At 40.4% G+C, this 18829-nt stretch overlaps 1 pseudogene; it reads left to right on the plus strand.

Annotated features, from left to right (window-relative positions):
• The first annotated feature begins 1464 nt into the window (after positions 1-1464).
• LOC122490499 lies at positions 1465-15520 on the plus strand (annotated as a pseudogene).
• The last annotated feature ends 3309 nt before the right edge of the window (positions 15521-18829 follow it).

The following is an 18829-nucleotide window of genomic DNA, read 5'->3' on the forward strand; positions in this document are numbered from 1 at the left end:
ATCTACAAGTTAAATCTGGCAAACGCAAATAAGCTAAGCCATGTGACTCTGGCTCCCTTGCAGTTGAGATCATGAGCCCACCATGACCAGAAATCTTATAGATTGACCCAGAGTTCTTGACCCTGGGTGTGTAGGTCCATAAGCTGATGAAACTGAAAGTAAAATTTTGTGTCTGTTAATTGTGGGAGAAAAGGCTGTAGCATTCACCAGAGTCTGCACAAGGCATAGAGCCCACAAAGTGGGAGACGGATACATGAAAATCCCGCTAACATTCCTTTCTTTCTGTCAGTCAGATTCCAAGGTGACGAAAGCAACAACATAACAATAAGAAACGCATATAAATAATTTCTTTTTAAAAAATGTTTCCTCTGGCTTGCCCAGGTAGCACAGTAAGTTGACTGTCTGACTCTTGATTTTGTGTCAGATTCTGAACCTGGTTGTGGGATCCAGCCTTGCATTGGGTGCCACGCTGAGTGTGAAGCCTGCTTGGTATTCCCTTCCTTTCTCCCTCTGCCCCTTTCCCCTGCTCTCTCTCTGTCTCTCAAATATAAATAAATAAATAAATAAATAAATAAATATTTCCTCACAGATAATGGTATTATTCTTTTTGTATGCAGAAGGTTTTGTGTGTCAATATGGGGATGTCTACTTCTTTTTCATGTAAAAAACACAACATAAAAATTCTGCAAATAATACATAAAGTAAGTCTATCACTGGCATAGAACCCTTCAGCTATTTCTTAGCTGGAAATGAAACATATTCATTGATGTTTCTATACAACATATGTTGAATGATTCAGACATCATTTATAAATAGCTACTGAAGGGTGCCTGGGTGACTCAGTCAGTTGAGCATCCAACTCTTGATTTTGGCTTAGGTCATGATCTCAGAGTTTCATAAGTTGGAGCCCTGTGTGGGGCTCTGCACTGACAGTACGGAGCCTGCGTGGGATTCTCTCTGCCCCTCCCCTGCTCCTGCTCTCTCTATCTCTCCAAAAATAAATACACTTTAAATAAATAAATAAATAAATAAATAAATAAATAAATAGCTACTGATGATATATAGTAGAAAACCTACTTCGAATTTTGAATTTGGATCTTTTCCTGAGCTGGCGATATGTGGTACGATCCTCTCGTGAGGCTGAGTAGGGGCAGTGAGGTGCACTTCCCACCAAGGGCAAACAACCAACACACTTACACTCTGTGCCCATATAAACACTCTGTTTCTCATATTTTACATATGAAAATACAAAGATCAGAGCAGTTAGGTGACTTACATAAGATCACACAGGTAGTAGTTGTTGAGAAGGAGAGTCCCAGGCAAGGCTGAGTCCCTGGCTGAGTTCAAAGCATTCCTTAGGACAAAACTTGGTGATAAGCCCCTGTCTCTGGACATCCTGGCTCCTGCTTCCTCTAAGACCTTCTGGGGAAAGCGAGCCATGGACCACAGAAAGAGCATTTCTCTTGCAGTGTGATTTTCATCATGGCCATTTCCAAAGCATTTGAACTGGAATTAGTTGCTGCATTGAGCCACTGTGAACTTGCATGTCCCTCCAGGGAGACCCCAGCCTTAAGAGATGACTGCAATTGGTCCCAGGAGGAGCCTTCAATTCATCATTGGTCTTTCCAGTTTGTGCTGTCCATAGGAATCCAGGACAGTAAAGAGCTAAAGAAAACCTGCTGTCTGAATGGGGGAACCTACATGCTGGGGTCTTTCTTTGCCTGCCCCCCTCCTTCTATGGCTGGAACTGTGAGCATGATTCACACAAAGACAACTGTGAGTCTGTGCCCCATGACACCTGGCTCTCCAAGAGACGTTCCATGTGTAAATGCTGGTGCGGCCAACTTCACTGCTTTCCTCAGACATTTCTACCGGGGTGTGAGGCCCATGTGATGGATGAGCACTTCCTGGTTTCCAGGACTCCAGAATTAATAAGCATCTTTGGGCACCACTTTTTTGCTAGCTGGCATCTGCCTTGCTATACAAAGTTACTGTTGGGGCGCCTGGGTGGCTCAGTCGGTTAAGCGTCCGACTTCAGCTCAGGTTCTGATCTTGCATTTTATAAGTTTGAGCCCTGAGTCAGGCTCTGTGCTGACAGCTCAGAGCCTGGAGTCTGCTTCAGATTCTGTGTCTCCCTCTATCTCTGCCCCACCCCTGCTTGTGCTCTGTCTGTCTCTCTCTCAAAAATAAACATAAAGGGCGCCTGGGTGGCTCAGTCGGTTAAACGTCTGACTTCAGCTCAGGTCACGATCTCGCGGTTCGTGAGTTCGAGCCCCGCGTCCGGCTCTAGGCTGATGGCTCAGAGCCTGGTGCCTGCTTCCGATACTGTGTCTCCCTCTCTCTCTGCCCCTCCCCCGTTCATGCTCTGTCTCTCTCTGTCTCAAAAATAAATAAACGTTAAAAAAAAATTAAAAAAAAATAAACATAAAATTTTTTTTAAATTCAAAGTTACTGTTAAAGGACACTTGCATATGCAATATTTGTCATACAATTTCATAACTTGTAAAGGCTGTCACTCCAATTCCCTAACTGGGAGATAATCATTTGTTAGTTGCCTCGCAATAGTGGACAGATTTTCATCATGGTCCCTAACATTTCCCTAACATTTCTTAAAGTACAAACTCTGCCTGCCCTCTCCAAAAAACTTTTTTTAAAAAAAGTCAGCCATTTCTACATTGTGACCAAGTTCTATGTTTCTTAATACATGTATCTCTACCAAGGGTTTTTTCTTCTTATTTTCCTTTAAACAAGTGAACTCTATCTTCAGATCATTAAAGGCTGCTCCTAACATGGAATTGAGGCTAAAGCTTTGGGTAGAGAGTTGATCAAAATCAATCAAGAACTCATCTTTAAAAGGAAAGGAAAGGAAGCCTCTGTAAAGTGAGCAGATGAGAGGGCAGGGGGCAGATATTAGAGGTGAGGGACAGGACACTGAAGTATTGGAAGTGCGCATGTGTACCAGGGATACTAGAAAAGAGGAAGCAAATGGGGAAGAAATTGGGCAAACCAAATGGATTACCTGGTTGATGATTAGATGGGTCTGAGAAGCAAATTGAAAAGCTAAGTTGGAAGGCAAGTTTCTATCTATAGAAAGCTATAGAAGACAAGGACACCCCTTTCTTCTCAATGCGTGGCAAAGAGATTGAAGTGTCTTTGGAAAAAAAAATTCTATCTAAATTTCCCCAACAAAGGAGCTTAATAAATTAGGTTTTCTCCGTACCTTGCAAGTATTTTAACTGTTGTAAAAGAGAGAACACTCACAGTATATTTGGTTGTAAACCAAGTGATGTAACTATGTATTGTAAAACCCATTGTTTAAATACATTGCGCATGTAAATATGCCCAGTAAAACTGGAAAACATTTTGAAAAAAAATTTTTTTAAAGATCACACAGCTGGTAAATGATAGAGTCGGGATTTAGCCTGAGGTGATTTTGGATCTCACACTCTTTTTTTTTTTTTTTTTTTAATTTTTTTTTTTTTCAACGTTTATTTATTTTTGGGACAGAGAGAGACAGAGCATGAACGGGGGAGGGGCAGAGAGAGAGGGAGACACAGAATCGGAAACAGGCTCCAGGCTCTGAGCCATCAGCCCAGAGCCTGACGCGGGGCTCGAACTCACAGACCGCGAGATCGTGACCTGGCTGAAGTCGGACGCTCAACCGACTGCGCCACCCAGGCGCCCCTGGATCTCACACTCTTGTGCTTCTCACTGCCTCACCCAAGTGTGATGCGGCCCCCTCCACTGGGGGGTATCTTTCCTCTCTCTCCAACAATGCTGTAGTCATTCTGTCAATATCCATCTTTCTGGTTCTCTTTTCCATGTATCCATTGGTGATAACTGTCTTCTTCTGACTGACATATCCTTTCTTCAGCCATATCAACACCCGTAATCAGCTACGGTGAAGTCCACACCCCAGAGCCACTCCCTTCTCTCTAAGTTAGGTATCTGTAGTCTGCAACTTTGGATTCCTATTTTGGAATTTTGCTACTAGAAGATGTTTGTTCTTCATCCCCAGGTTCTTAGGTTTACTTCCGCCCCCCCCCCCCGCCCCCCCGTGCTTCCTCCACAGAAAAGTAACACTAGAGGCAGTTTGGGGAGGTGGAACAAAAATGAACATTCTGTGTAGACAGTAAAAAAAATGAGGCAAAGACAAGAGCTTCAGGCTTTAATGAAAACAGAGAAAATGAGAAATGAATTAATAAAAATTGGGGGCCTTATATAGGTACTCACTTAGCAAGTAAATCAATCAACAGACATGACCCAAGGTTGCCCTTGGCAGCAGAGCTATAAAGATGAATTGAGGGAGCTTGCAAGCGTGTAGGGGGAACAATCACGTAGATATGATCATACTGCCGTGTGCTCAATGCTCGGAGAGAAGGGTGTACATAGTGCAAATGGCATGCAGGGCGCCAACTCCAATAGTCTTAAAAATTAAGAGTGGGGACTGAAAATTGACCGAGATGACACCATATGTTTGTATAGTACTTTATAGTTTTAAAGTGTGTTTGCATGCATTATTTGTTTGCTCTTCCTCAAGCACTTAGAGATAGAACAGATTATCTCTAATAAATGAGGAAACATAAGAGACTTGCCCCATCTCATGTTCCTAGGTCCGCGCCTTCTGTTTCCCATGACACCATCTTCCCTTTATGGCATTTAAATATGACGCCACTGGTGCTAATTAGAAAATGGGAGAACCTTGGTTGTTGTTTTATTTTCCTTTTTAAAAAAGAATAAATATTAAATTGGTTTGGACATGAACACTTCTTAACATTTTCCATAATGCCTGCACAGTGCTTATGACAAAATTGCAGGCTGACTAGCGGAGTGATCTTGCTAATATTGAATGCGGATGAAAAAGCCTCTGCCAGTCAAAGCCTAATGTGTCTAAGGGATAGAATTTGTCTTTCCTTTGAAATTTTAAGGAATCTTTTTCATGGTTAAAGGTTAAAGCTTGTCTCATTGGTTTCCTTTAAAAATATGTTTTCTAACTTGGGCTCTGTGTGTTATTATAACAAATAAAAACATTGGGAAAAGCTCTGGATGTGCTTTTTCCTTTAGATAAGTGTTATGCTACTAGACCATATGACATCATACTTGGCTCTAATGTTTGGAAACCAGACAGTATAAAAGATGGCAAGTTCTAGTAGCCATGTCATAACAGGGGATGAAATATAAAACAAGACTGACAAGAAGTTTGAGGAAACTGACTATTTTTTAAATTGTGCATTTATCGTGACAGTTTTGGGGTTAATCTCTGGAACCAGCACAAGGGTGAATGAGGTAATAGTTGCACATGTTATGGATAAGATAACCAAAGGGGGGAAAAGCCCATTTCCAGGCTAATGTGCAGCTAAGATTATGTGCCTGATGGCTGGAAACTGTTGTGTGGTTAGGATAATACACTGTTCAAAAAAAAAAAAATGATGGTGATGGAATGGTGAGCAATCACATTGGATCTGAAGCTTTCTGAATGGGGGCAGGAAACAGAGTAGGCTGGAACACAGCAAGAGAAAGATTTGGGAAGCAAGAAAATAGGAGGTAAACTGCAAGACCCCCTCCCAGAAATGACATTATAAGGGTTGGTAATTAAAACTTCACTGAAAAGTGAAATCTAATGATAAAACCAGCTTAATGCTGTTCACGTGTACATTAGGGTAGGAGAGGAGATTGCAACATCGATTCCCATTCCTGACTACCCAGATGTTATTCCCATCACAGAAATGTTCAGAGGTCTTGTTTGGACCCACTTTGTTTTATTCCGTGGCTTTGAGGAAGAGGAAAGAAAGCACTGCAAAGGACGTGTTGACTGAAATGCACCATTAATTTCATGTCTCTTTTGTAAAAAGCACTTTTAAAGTGTGCCAAGATATTTTAAGTGTTTCAACAACATGCTTTTGTGACAATAGAGAAATGAGGGTGCACTTTCATGGTATCAATAAAAATATCTTAGTAATTTACGGAGTTGGACTAAACTCTAAACTGGGTCACAGGGAAGCTCTTTCAGTGTGAACAGAGATAGCAGCAACCTCTATTTTGTTCCTGAGCCACTGAGATCAGCGTAAACATGCTCTCTGATTGCTTCTGCAATCTGAAGTCTTGGTTGCCAGGGGGCTTGAGTTTCTGGAGGGCCTCCATTTTTGGAACTCTCTTCTTTTCCCTCCCCAACAGACCCCAAATTTACAAGCTTTGAGGTCTTAGAAGGAAAGCAAAAAAAGGCATATTTGTTTCTTTCTTAACTGGTGTAGGTTTCCAGATGGTATTAGAAGCTATTACTGGCTGAGAAGAAACATTTGTTTGTGTCTCAGTCTTGTCCTTGGGTCCACAAATTTGGCAAATGGCTCACTTTGAATATCTAAGCAAATAAACAAAGCATTTTCAGTATTTGCTGACACTCATTATCCTATCCTCAAACTTTGCCAGATGCAAACACCAAAGGCCAGTATCTCTAGGTTTTGTTCTATTCAGAATCTCTTTAGAGAATTGCACCAGTGAGAACTCCATATCTGATTCTTTGTATTAATATATCTGTGGACATGTGATTCTACTGGTTGCTTGCTGATGAGTTAAGTTGCATATGTCTTGTTGACTGAATCCTGCAATGTCATGCCAGTGCGGCACTTTCACATGAATGTCACATTACTTGAAAGTTTCTACAATTCCAGTCATGGTGGGAGGCAGTCTAATAGGCAAAGACGTTTTCGAGAGAAAAGTATCCACAATATTATGGAGGTATTGAGGAATGCACGTACCACTTTTCAAGTCTGTTGCTGCAAGAGAAATAATGAAGGAAGCAATGAGGCTTGATGGAAAGAGATAAACATGGCCTTCACGGTCCACGGGTGTATGGCTTCAAATTCTGGCTCTGCCATTTCCTTACCTAGAGCACACTTTACGTCTCAGAACCTAGGTTTCCTTATCTGAAAGTGGGAAACCAACAGGCTTCACAGAGATGTGATGAACAGTAAACAGGTTAATACATGAAAAGTGCCCAGCACTGGGCCTGATATATAAAAGATGCTCAGCAAACACTGGTCCCTTCCTCCAAATAAGCAATAAAAGATCCACAGCTGGGGGTATAAGGAAAGCTCTGCCAATGGCCTTGGAGAGGAGTATTATAGGATGCATAGAATTTCAGTCTACGTGGTATGAGAAGCACTGTAGAGGAAGGAAGACGGAATAGTGTTAAGGAAGGAAGTGATTTGGGGAATAGTATGCATTTCCACTTGACTAACTAATGAGGGAGCTCTGTGTAGGGATGAGGCCAAGGAAGGCCTCCAAATGCAATGCTAGGAATTATCATAAAATTCTGAGAGCAAGAAGTATCAATGAGATAATTAGGGGGCACTGTATAATTGGAGCCATTCCAAAGGAACATTCATCTGGCAACAATATATTCGTTGGATTACAGTAGGGAGGGACAGAGGCAAGGAGACTGGTTAGGACAATTGCAGAGTAGTAGCAAAGAGAAGTAATGAAGAGAAGTGATGAAGGTGGACACCGGTGTGGACCAAGAAAGGGAGGAAAAGGGCATGCAGGTGTGAGATGAGCAAAAAAGGAAATGGCATTGCTCCTTTAACTTCTGCCTAGAAAACACACTTTCTACTCACTCTGTGTCTCTCTGTATTTTTCAGGACAGAATCTGGTTTGTTTTCAGGGTCCCCTCTCTGACTGTCAGGTCAGGAGTATGCTGAGAACTGCATTTTTCTCATCTTGGTTGTTTCTAGACTCTACGACAGAGTCTGAGAATATAGTTAGCCCTTGCAAAGAGTTTGTTTAGTGCTAGAACAAATGTTGAATAGATGTGGAAGAGAGACAAAAAAAAAATGGAATGGCAAGGGGAAAATAAAAAGAAAGGAGAGTAAAAGATAAGTGCTAAATTGAGGGGAAGGAAGTAAAAAGAAAGATGAGTGGGATGTTTTGGAACAGCTTGAGTTCATTCACAACCAGGACGTGGAATTGCAGCCATTAAAAATTAGATTAACACTTCCCTTCTTTTTTTCCTTTACGCTGAAGCCTTCACCCCATGCACTGCCCTTAATAAATAATACTTGATGAAGATGGTGATGATGTGTCCTCTTCATGTTAATCCAGGCAGTTCTCAGTTTATGAATGGGTTGGGTTCCAAATGTCTGTTGTAAGTCAGTTGTTTGGCCGTTGGAATGTATTTTTCCTTTGAGACAGTCAGCATAACAGTTAGCGGTTAAATTCTGCTTCACAACAGGCTATTTAATCCACAAAGTGTCGGAATTACAGTGCAAATGCACTGCAGAGTAGTAACTCCTTTTAGGCATATTACATACTCCTTGATGGTTTGCAAAGTGCTTTTGCATACGTTACAAAAATGGATTCTCTCTGCCTAATATTTTTTCCATGGAAAAATGTGTTCCAAGTTTTAAATGAGGAGGCCAGGAACACATCCTCCACCCACTCTGGTCTCCATGAAATGACTTGGCTTCCACAGACAGGCTCCCACACTGACCTTTCCAGAGGCCCCCGCTCCAAGGGAGACCCTGAGACAGGGAGGTAGAGAGGGTATATGTCAGCACAAGAGGGCCCATGATGAGCATCGCCATCCCTGGCTTTCTAGTCAGAAGAACCAGTCTGTAGCTGGAACCTTCCACTCACCAGCTGGTAACCTTGTGTGAGTGTTCAGTTTCCCCTTATATAGAGTGGGGATAGTGATGCCTACCTCATGGGGCTTTGTGATGACTAAAATGTGATAATGAATGAAGGAGCACACAGCAGACACTCAAAAATGTTCTCTGGATCCCCCTCCCCACATTCCCACCACCACCAAACTCTGAAGCAAAATGGGTAAAAAGGGGCTCCTTCTGGGTCTATAGAGCAAGGGTTAGGAGCTAAGAGGCTCTTGTGGGTGTGTTGCCCTGATGAGTAACCAGTTCCCGAAAGGGGAGCAGTGAGGACTCAAGGGTGGTAATTGTCCCAGACACTAGTGGCAGCTGTGACAGCCATTTCTGCACCAATATTGTGTGGAGCTCTTTTAGAAGGGGAACCAGCTCAGGACACCTGGGTGACTCAGTCGATTAAGCATCGGACATAGGCTCAGGTCATAATCTCAAGATTTGTGGGTTTGAGCCCTGCATTGGGCTCTGCGCTGACAGTGTGGAGTTAGCTTGCTTGGGATTATCACTCCCTTTCTCTCTTTGTCCCTCCCCCACTTGCACTCTCTTTCTCTCTCAAAATAAGTAGACTTGAAAAGGAAAAAAAAAAAAAAGGAAGGGGACCCAGCTCTGAGCTGGGTAGTATCCCTGTCACTGATATACCCCTGAATCTTCAGTCACTTAACACTGTAGAAGTTTAGCACTGGTGGAAGAGGGAAACAAAAGTGCTACCGGAGGATGTGCATTGGAGATTGGGTCAGGCCTGGAAGGGGGCTCCCATCACTTCTGCTCATAGAGCATTGGCTCACGTCATGTGACCATATGGGACTGCAAAGGAGTGGAAAGTGTAGCTTGTTACTTGTCCGGGAAGAAGAGGAAGTAGCTTTAGTGGTCAGCTAGCAGTCTTTGCAGCAGATGGGCGTAAGGGTGCTAAGTAGCTACTTGTTGGTACAAATTGTTTGCAAGTGACTAATTATAAGTAAACAAACAAGAACCACAGGACTGCAACTCAAGATAAACAAATGAGTCAAGCTGAATGAGCACTAGAGGATTTCCAGTAAGATAATGGCCTCAGCACTTTGGGGTAAACCTTGACATGTGCTCTAGTTTTCCTTCTTTGGCAGAAATAAAAGAGATTAAACAGATCAATATTAAACAGTTTTCAAAGTAAATTAAAACATAAAGATAATGATCATTTAAAATGCCTCTACCAAGGAACTGTTTAAAATAATGCCACACTCAGTAATATAATTTAAGGTCAGGTGTTTTAATGTATTGGCTCTGTGTGAAGACACAAATAGTCACTTTTCTTGGCATGGAATTCAGTGTATCACAGGCAGTGAGAGTTGCAAATTATGTATGTCCCTTTGTCCCTTTTTGCCTGGGTTTGTAAAATGATATTCTTTTCTAGAAGAAAAGTTGCTCAAAAACCAACTTAAAATTCCATCTAAATGCATTTCATTAAAAGTTCGGAAGCATTTCTTTTGTTGCATTGATCTAAATACTGGTTTGAAAGCCAATGACTAAAGAGCAGTAACTTTGCTTATTCCCAAAGAACAGGGAATGAGGCCATTGAGGGAGGGAAAATAGCTCTATGTTATAACCTAAGACATTGCAGTTACCCTGCAAACATGGGATCACTTGGGGCATTTCTCAACTTGGGAAGCATTTGGCTATTGGAGTGACTCTCACTCTTGGCTTCTTGGTACAATCACCTGGGGAACTTTAAAACATTCTGATGCTCAGGTCATACCCTTGACCAATTAATCTCAGGAAGTAGGACCCAGGCACCAGCATGTTTTAAAGCTCCCTAGGTGACTCCAATTCACAGCACAATTTGGGAAGCGCTGGTCTATTAGATAGGATTACCTGCTATATGAAAACAGCAAGTTCTAGTTAATCAGCTCAGATTTAATCATTTAAATCACATGCCAGACACCGTGCTTGGTCTTGGGGGCTAAGACATGGGTTCTGGCTTCAACTGTGTCATTGCTCTGGGAGAGAGGCTAAGCTTAGCAGGGCTGGAGGATGGGGGGGTAGGGGGCGGTGGTGAAGGGCCATAGACTGGGGGTAAAATTGGTTCAAATGTGCATCAGTGAAAGGAAGAGAAGATCATAGCAAATATCTGATAATAGTCATGCTTTGTAGCTGAAGAAACTGGAACATACATTTAGAAGGACTCATTAGAGGAAAATTTTATCTTAGGAGGGGATTAGAAGCTAGGACACCATTCTTGTGGATAGCACACCATTACTTTTGCTTATCTACTCCAGGCTCTCCTAAGGACTTAAAAACAAATAAACAAACAAAACAAAACAAAAACCCAAAACCGACTCAAGAAGCCCTTTTATAAAATTGCTTAAAAAGAATAATACACTTCTAGATAAAATTTACATAATATAATTTGTTTAAAATATGCTGTAAAAAAGAACACTAACTTGTAAAAGACATAGTTTTCTCTTAAATGGTTAGAATTGAAGAGCTTTTGCCAGGCAGCAGGACAAAATTTTATTGTATAGGCCAATGGCAGCATTCTGATAGGGTTTTATTCTATAATATTCCAAAGATAAGATACCTGATAAATGATAAGCCATGGGTTCTTTTTATTTTTATGTTTTTATTTTATGTTTATTTCATGGGGTGGGCTACTCTACACCTTTCCCCAGGTAGGATCTGTAATTGCACTTGTTCTTGTTATTAGATGAGTAGGTGTCTGGAAAGGGGTGGGTATTGAGCCCCAGGTCTGCTCGGGATCCCTGGGACTGTGTTTTCTTGTCTGTGAAATGGTGATAGTAAATGGTTGAAAAGCTAGAGTATTATTATTAATTATTATTAATAGAGTATTATTAACTCTAGCAAATGTGAAAGGACCATACACAGGTTTTTATACTCATTAAGTGAATGCTAGTAGGTGCATGCGTAGTGGGAACGTGGTTCTTCTCTGAAGTGCATTTAGAATATCTACTTGATATTATGTGCTAGTTCCCCTTAGTGAACTTTGCTCATTCCTTTCTCCATGATCTGGAAGTAGTCGTGGTAATGACTGAAATGACAGAGTTCTACAGAGTTCCTACAGTATTGATGGGGGTAGGATATCTAGGTATTAGTGAACAAAGCTAAATAAGGAAAGAATATAACAGTAATTTAGCAACAATTTTACATATCTCACAATAATTTAAAGCATAACACAATTTGTAGTACAGTTTCTAGAACATAACTGGATTCTCAAGTGTTGTCAAGACTACCATAAAATCTAAAGTTCATTCTATAATTCAATATTTTTAACAAAATCCACTTATCTTGATGATGGATAGATTAGTTAATGATGACTTTAAAAAGCAATTCTTTCTAGGTTCCGGGAATAACAGGTAAGCATAATTTGTGTATGAATTCTCTGTGATTTGACTCATAGAATAACAGACCTTTCAGTCTGATGCCGGTGTTTTAAATTTAAACATCAAGTCAGTTTACACATCTGGCCTTACTTGGTGGTTTTCTAACTTGCCAATGTTATATCTTAAATGTACTTATATTAATCATAGTTCAAAATAGCCACATCATTAAATAATAATTTTTTGAAAATATATGTTCTTAGAAATGGGACATACACCCGCTTCAGTTTTTGTTGTCAAATCACCGGCTGAGAAGGGGGTAGGGAGGAAAAGAATGCCAGATCTGCATTTCGGGCCATCAGCTAACTCCCAGAGTTGTTTCATGTGAGTCTCGATTTGGTTGCCAAAGGAAAGATGGAGACGCATGTGGCCACACTGTCATACTCCCCTGCCAGCTGCAAACCTCATCACAGTTCCTGTGAAGTACATTTCCACAGATCAGGTTTCTGCCAGGGAAGACTTTAACAATCTCCTACTCCACTTTCAACCAACAACAATTAGTATTAGCAAATGGTTCAGGCCACTGCCTGGGATTACATATGATTTCTATTCAAAAAAAGACAAACTTTTACTCAAACCAGACCCACATGCTGAACACTTGAGCTCCCCTCTTAGATATAATAAAATTGAGACAGTTTCTATCTTTCATTTAAATAAAAAATCACTCTCACATTTGAAATCAAGTTGGCTGTCTTCCCTTGCTGGGTTAGCCATCTGGTAAGGGGGACTTTTGGAGGACTTATGTTCAGGCCAGGCGTTTAGGGGGAAAAAAATCATTATCCTTTTGTCCTTTTGTGCCTTACTCTTTTAATGTGGTCGAACTTTTTTTAAAGGTTTTCACAGCAGGGTTTTTTTTTCCCCCTCTTTCAGATAACACATATGGCAAATAAGTTAAAATCTTAATACATTTTACAGTCAAAATTTGCTTTTTCAGAGTTGTGGATCAGAAAAGCACAAGCCTGATTGAGGTCACTAAGGCTCATTGTAAAACAATAGAGATTCAAAGCATTCACTTACTCCATGCCTGTCGTTCTTTTAACACAGCTACATTATTTTTCAGGGTAAGGTATTTTTCAGGTAAGGTCAGTTTTTCCTTGCTGTGTGTTTCAAAGGCTTAGGATTTCCCCAAATAGATGATAATCCTAGCATGTCCAGGCATTTTACTGTTCTTCTCAGGTAAGTTCTTAAAAAACAAAAAACAAAAAACAAAAAACAGGTCTTGATGGCTGCTAACTATCCAGTTACTCTTCTGGTGTTTTCTGCCTGAGTAGAGTCTGATTATATCAAACAGGAAATCTGTTCAGGACAACCACCTCATAGGAACCATTGTTCCTATTACATTTCTGGACTTTAGAAAATCATAGATAATTCAAAGTTACAAGTTTCCTGGAATTGAAGGTTGCTAAAGAGCTCATTCCTGTTTTACAGATGAGGTAATTAAATATCAAATAAATAAGATGATTTTTTATAAGCCCACCCAATCCAGAGTGGAGGGGGGCCTAGAACATAAATACACCTTTTGCCTTTTATAACTTTACTCATTTTCCCACATCAAAATACAGATGCATTGCATCTTTGAATAAATTTTTTTTATGATAGTGACAATTTGCGTGCCTTTTCATAAAATGTTCATTATGAAACTGTGCAGATCTCAATTAGGAACCTAATTTGCCTCCTGCAAGTCATGAAACAAATAAATGTGGATATGAAACATAATATTTATGCCTGGTACCCTAGGGTCATGGGGAATATTTTATTTTGCTCCTTTGTTATTTCTAAAGAAAACATCCTGGTACATTTAAACATTTTCAGATTAAAATCTTAAAATCAGTCAGTTTGATACTCGTTTTCTCAAGGGGAAGGAAGGAGAAAAAAATCAGCGGTGAAGTCGATGGCACGGAAAACCTATAAAATGGCTTTTAATTAAAATGTCATTTTGGCCAGGCTGAACTGAATTTCCCGAGATCTTCTTCTTTGTATGACATAGGCCACAGGGGAGATGCTTGAGAGATTTGGAAGTGGAAAGGAAGCTATTTTGTAGCACACACACACGTGATTGCTGATCTGCTGACTCACCTTGACATGAAGCAGTAGCTGGGTCTGTAACTGCTCTGCCTCCCCCGGTCTTCCATCAGCTTCTCTGTCTCCTGAGCCTGGCCTGTGTGTTTAGCTCTGTGACTGAGGGGTTTCTGTAGGACCTTGGATCCATTTACTGTTGACTGTAACATGTTACCACAAGCATAGTCACATAAAATAATTTCTTGCAGTTCTATACGTTAGATGTCTGACCCTGCATCTCACTGGAATAAAGATCTTTTTAAAAATCCTGTGTTTGTTCTGATAGGGAAAAGAAGTTTGCATAATTGAATTTCATGATGGTAGTATTGTTTCTGCCAAACCTAGGAAAAAGTAAATGGTGGGGAAATTTTTAAGTAAATCTTTTTTTCCCATTATTTTTTTCTTTAAAACCCAGGATGCAATATGAGAATATTGCAATATCATGAGATTAAACACCTGGAATATAAAAGCATTTATGTTAATAATAGGCAAATTAGTATATATTATATTATATTATATTATATTATATTATATTATATATTATTATATTATAATAATAATAGGCAAAATAGTAAATAGATAATCCTAGGAAATCAATTCGAACAAGTTGAGGTCTGGGAGTAGTTACTCTTTTTCATTAAGCAACGACATTCTTCATGAAAGAGGTAGGGTTTGAGATTCTTTTGTAATGAGGGGTGCCTGGGTAGCTCAGTCTGTTAAATGTCCAACTTCAGCTCATTTCATGATCTCATGGTTCGTGGGTTCAAGCCCCGCATCGGGCTCTGTGCTGGCAGCTCGGAGCCTGCTTTGGATTCTGTGTGCGTGTGTGTCTCTCTCTCTGCCCCTCCCCCACGCATGCTCTGTCTCTGTCTTTAAAAAATAAATAAACATTAAAAATGATTTAAGATTCTTCTCAATGAATGAAGACAAAAAATTGTTTCTGGCAGCAAGCTCTTTTTCTCTAATGTATTGCCAATCCACTAGAAACAGCTAGATTTTTTCCTGTCCCCATTTTATCTGCTCGTCTGAATGTGAGTAGAAGGTGCATGTAGTTATGCAAGTGCAATCAAATCACGTAGGTAGTTTCGAAAATATAGTAGTGTAGGTATAGTCACAGAACTCCCGTGTATAATTGGCAGAGACAAGTCTTCCGCATAGAATTTTGCAGAGAAACATTGGTACTTACTCAGAATCACCTGGCAATTTAACCGTCTGTAAAAATTTTGAAACTTGGTGGATACCCACTCTTTACACATTGGAAAAGAGCATGTCCAATTTATCTTTTTGTCTAACTTCATTCAAAACTGTTGCATTTGTTGATCAGCTGGTGTGCTGATGCAGATCCCAAAAGAACATTGCTTCCTCCGAGAACACTTATTTAACCACCCACATCCTGGCCCGCGGCCCACTGGCACACTCGCCCCCTTTGTGAATCAGGAATAGAGTGCAAACTCAATCTGCTACACACACAATGGCACATTCCTGGTGCTGGGCTGTCTAGACCATTTCCTTCACACAGTGGCTCAAGGGTCTTTTTACAGAGCAATTACTGGAATGCTAAATTGCGGGTAGTGGCTTCTTCAACACATTCCTAATCCGGTTCAGACAGTGGCGTTTTAAGTGGCCTTCTTCCACAGATTAGTATGGTCATTAACGTGCCTCTTCACATTAGCTTTAAAAGTGAGTTTTCTGGCAGCTGAAGCTCTTTACCTCTCACCTGTTCTTTCCCTAGAAATGGAGAGGATGTTGTCTCTGCTCCTTGCTTTTTTGGTGGTTGTTTTTCTGGACTGAGATATAAGTATTCAGGGAAAAATAGAATATTCAAAGCACGTGCCAGATACCTAGATACTCCAGCTCACATGTGAGTTTTGAACTAGTTTGAGGAAATCCAAGGGTTTGAAAGGATAAGTAATGTCTCTGAATTCCTGAAACTATGTCCACGGCCCCACATTTATTAGCCAGCCTAAGTCGTTTCCATTTGCCTCATCTTATCATCTCAAGAAAAAAGATCCTGACCAATAACAATAACAAAACAGGTGTTAAGAGTGAGGCTAAAGAGATCACAACAGAGGAAATATACTCTGTACGTGTTAAATATTATGTAAGGTGCAAAATAATACATATTTCTTAGAGCTAGAAACTATGGATCACTTTATGTTTGGTTTAGGAAAGCCTATGTTCTCTTAGTTTTATAAAAATGTCGTCCTACATTTTCTTCTGTTGTTTTTATTTCTTTTGCTTTGTTTGTTAACCCAGCTGTAACATATTCTTGGGCATCTCTTAAGATAGGCATTATATCCAATTGTCTCAACATCATTCATTGAATCCTCTTGTAGTTAATTTACAAGATACTTTTACCTCATTCTAATTCCCCCCTAAATACCTGGATTTGTTTCTGGTGCATTGACTTTGCCAATACCATAATGTTTTAATTATCGTAGCTTTCTATTGTGTTTTCATATTTTGTATATCAAATAAAAAACCTCTTGTCTATTCTTTTAGAGATGAGCTTTAAAATCAACTTATCATATCTGTTAAGGAATCCCATTTAGGTTCTGGTTAAGATTATGTTGAATTTATAGATGTATCTGGACCAATTGGAAATTTCATGTTATTGAATCTTCCCGTGTAAGAACATGGTCTACTTAGGTGTAGACTACATTTAGAGGAGAAACAAGAAAATAAAACACCTCCACAATGCTTGAAATTGGCCAAACCACATGTCTCTTTTGTGACTTTTTCTAGGAGAGGTCAACTTATTAAATGTATTAGTTTTTAAATTTTTTAAAAAATAAGATGATTGCTTTGGCCACTTGAGTGTATAATCTCAGTCCTTTTGTATCACAGAATACTACTTAATAACTAGTTGTGACTAGATGGGAAGAGTTAAGTATTATTTCCAGACCTGTCAGCTTCTACCTCCAGTTTTACAACATCTCTCCTTGTGGTCAGTAGGGGGTGCTCCTGCAGCAACATGCCCTGTTTCAATGCCACTGAATCCTAACGGATTTCAAACCTTAGGAAGTATTGGTTTATAAATTATCAAGTGCAGTTCTCACACATTCTAACAGACTCACATCTGTGGGCATTTTATGTAGAAGACAAGTAATGGGAGAAGGTGAGATCTTCAAAGTGTCTTGTAATCGAAGAAGGCCTGTATTATATAAGCACAGAAGGCAGAAAGGGATTATAACAACTTGTGTTTGGGCTAACGAGTGGAGCCTCTGCTTTTAGAGGCTGTTCTTTGGAGCCCTGGTGCCAGCAGACTGCTTTGTGAGCTGTCAGTTTCCTGATCTTAGTCCTTTAAGGGCAACATTTTTTAAGTGGTGCTTTAAATAGGGGAGACCAGCTCAGGAGAGCAATGAGCTGGAGCTATGGAAGGAAATGGGTCTGGTTGCAGACAATCCTATGGGAAAATTTTTGATTCTATCTACCAGCTTTGGAACAGTTCCCCTCACTGCTGATGGTGGTGATGTTGAAACAAGCGTGTCACTCTCCACTTCCCCTACCAATGAGCCCAATGCTTCTTCCTTGTGTTCCCAAACCATTCAGAGTTTATTTCTGTTTTGCAAATATCACATTTGGTGATATTTACCTGTGTGTTTGTTTATGTCCCCTTGTCAAGCAACATGAAGGCAGGATCACACTATGTTGTCTAACATAGTGTTTGGTATACTGTAGACAGTCAATAATTATTCCTTCAATGGATGATAGAAGGAAAGGAGGGCAAGTAGAAAAAAAGAAAAAAAAAAGGTGTCATGGAGTAGTAAATTAATATTAGAGGGTGGGGTACCTGGGTGGCTCAGTTGGTTGAGTGTCCAATGTCAGTCCAGGTCATGATCTCGCGGTTCGTGAGTTCAAGCCCCACCTGGGCTCTCTGCTGTCATCTTGTCAGCACAGATCCTGCTTCAGATCCTCTGTCCCCGTCTCTCTGCCCCTCCCCCACTTGCACTCTCCCAAAAATAAATGAATATTTAAAAAAAATTAGACGGTAAGTGAATTTTTAAACTGATACAGAATCTGGTAATAACAACAGTAAAAAAATTCACACAGAACATTGCTGGGTATGATCCAATACAAATGATGGCAACAAAAAGCAATTTTGTTCTTTTTTTTAATATATTTTTAAAGTTTGTTTATTTTGAGAGAGAGAGAGAGAGAGAGAGAGAGAGAGAATGCAAGTGGGGCAAGGGCAGGGAGAGAGGGGGACAGAGGGTCCAAAGTGGGCTCCATGTTGACAGCAGAGAGCCCGACATGGGGCTCAGGTTCACGAACCATGAGATGATGACCAGAGCTGAAGTCAGATGCTCAACGGACTGAGCCACCCAGGTGCCCCAGAAAGCAATTTGTTTTTAATGAGGTTAGTAATAATATTTGCAATAGCAAACATGTAACATAACCATAAACCTCACTGTAAAGTGAAGAGACCCTTTGATAGTGTAGATTCCATAGTTTAATTGCATAATGTAAAAGTGTTCTTATTTTTAAAAAAAAATTTTTTTCAACGTTTTTTATTTATTTTTGGGACAGAGAGAGACAGAGCATGAACGGGGGAGGGGCAGAGAGAGAGGGAGACACAGAATCAGAAACAGGCTCCAGGCTCTGAGCCATCAGCCCAGAGCCTGACGCGGGGCTCGAACTCACGGACCGCGAGATCGTGACCTGGCTGAAGTCGGACGCTTAACCGACTGCGCCACCCAGGCACCCCAAAAGTGTTCTTATAATAGCAAGGTTCGGGAATGTAGAGTTTCA

Source organism: Prionailurus bengalensis, chromosome B2 (genome assembly GCF_016509475.1).
Source record: "Prionailurus bengalensis isolate Pbe53 chromosome B2, Fcat_Pben_1.1_paternal_pri, whole genome shotgun sequence".
NCBI classification, from domain to species: Eukaryota; Metazoa; Chordata; class Mammalia; order Carnivora; family Felidae; genus Prionailurus; species Prionailurus bengalensis.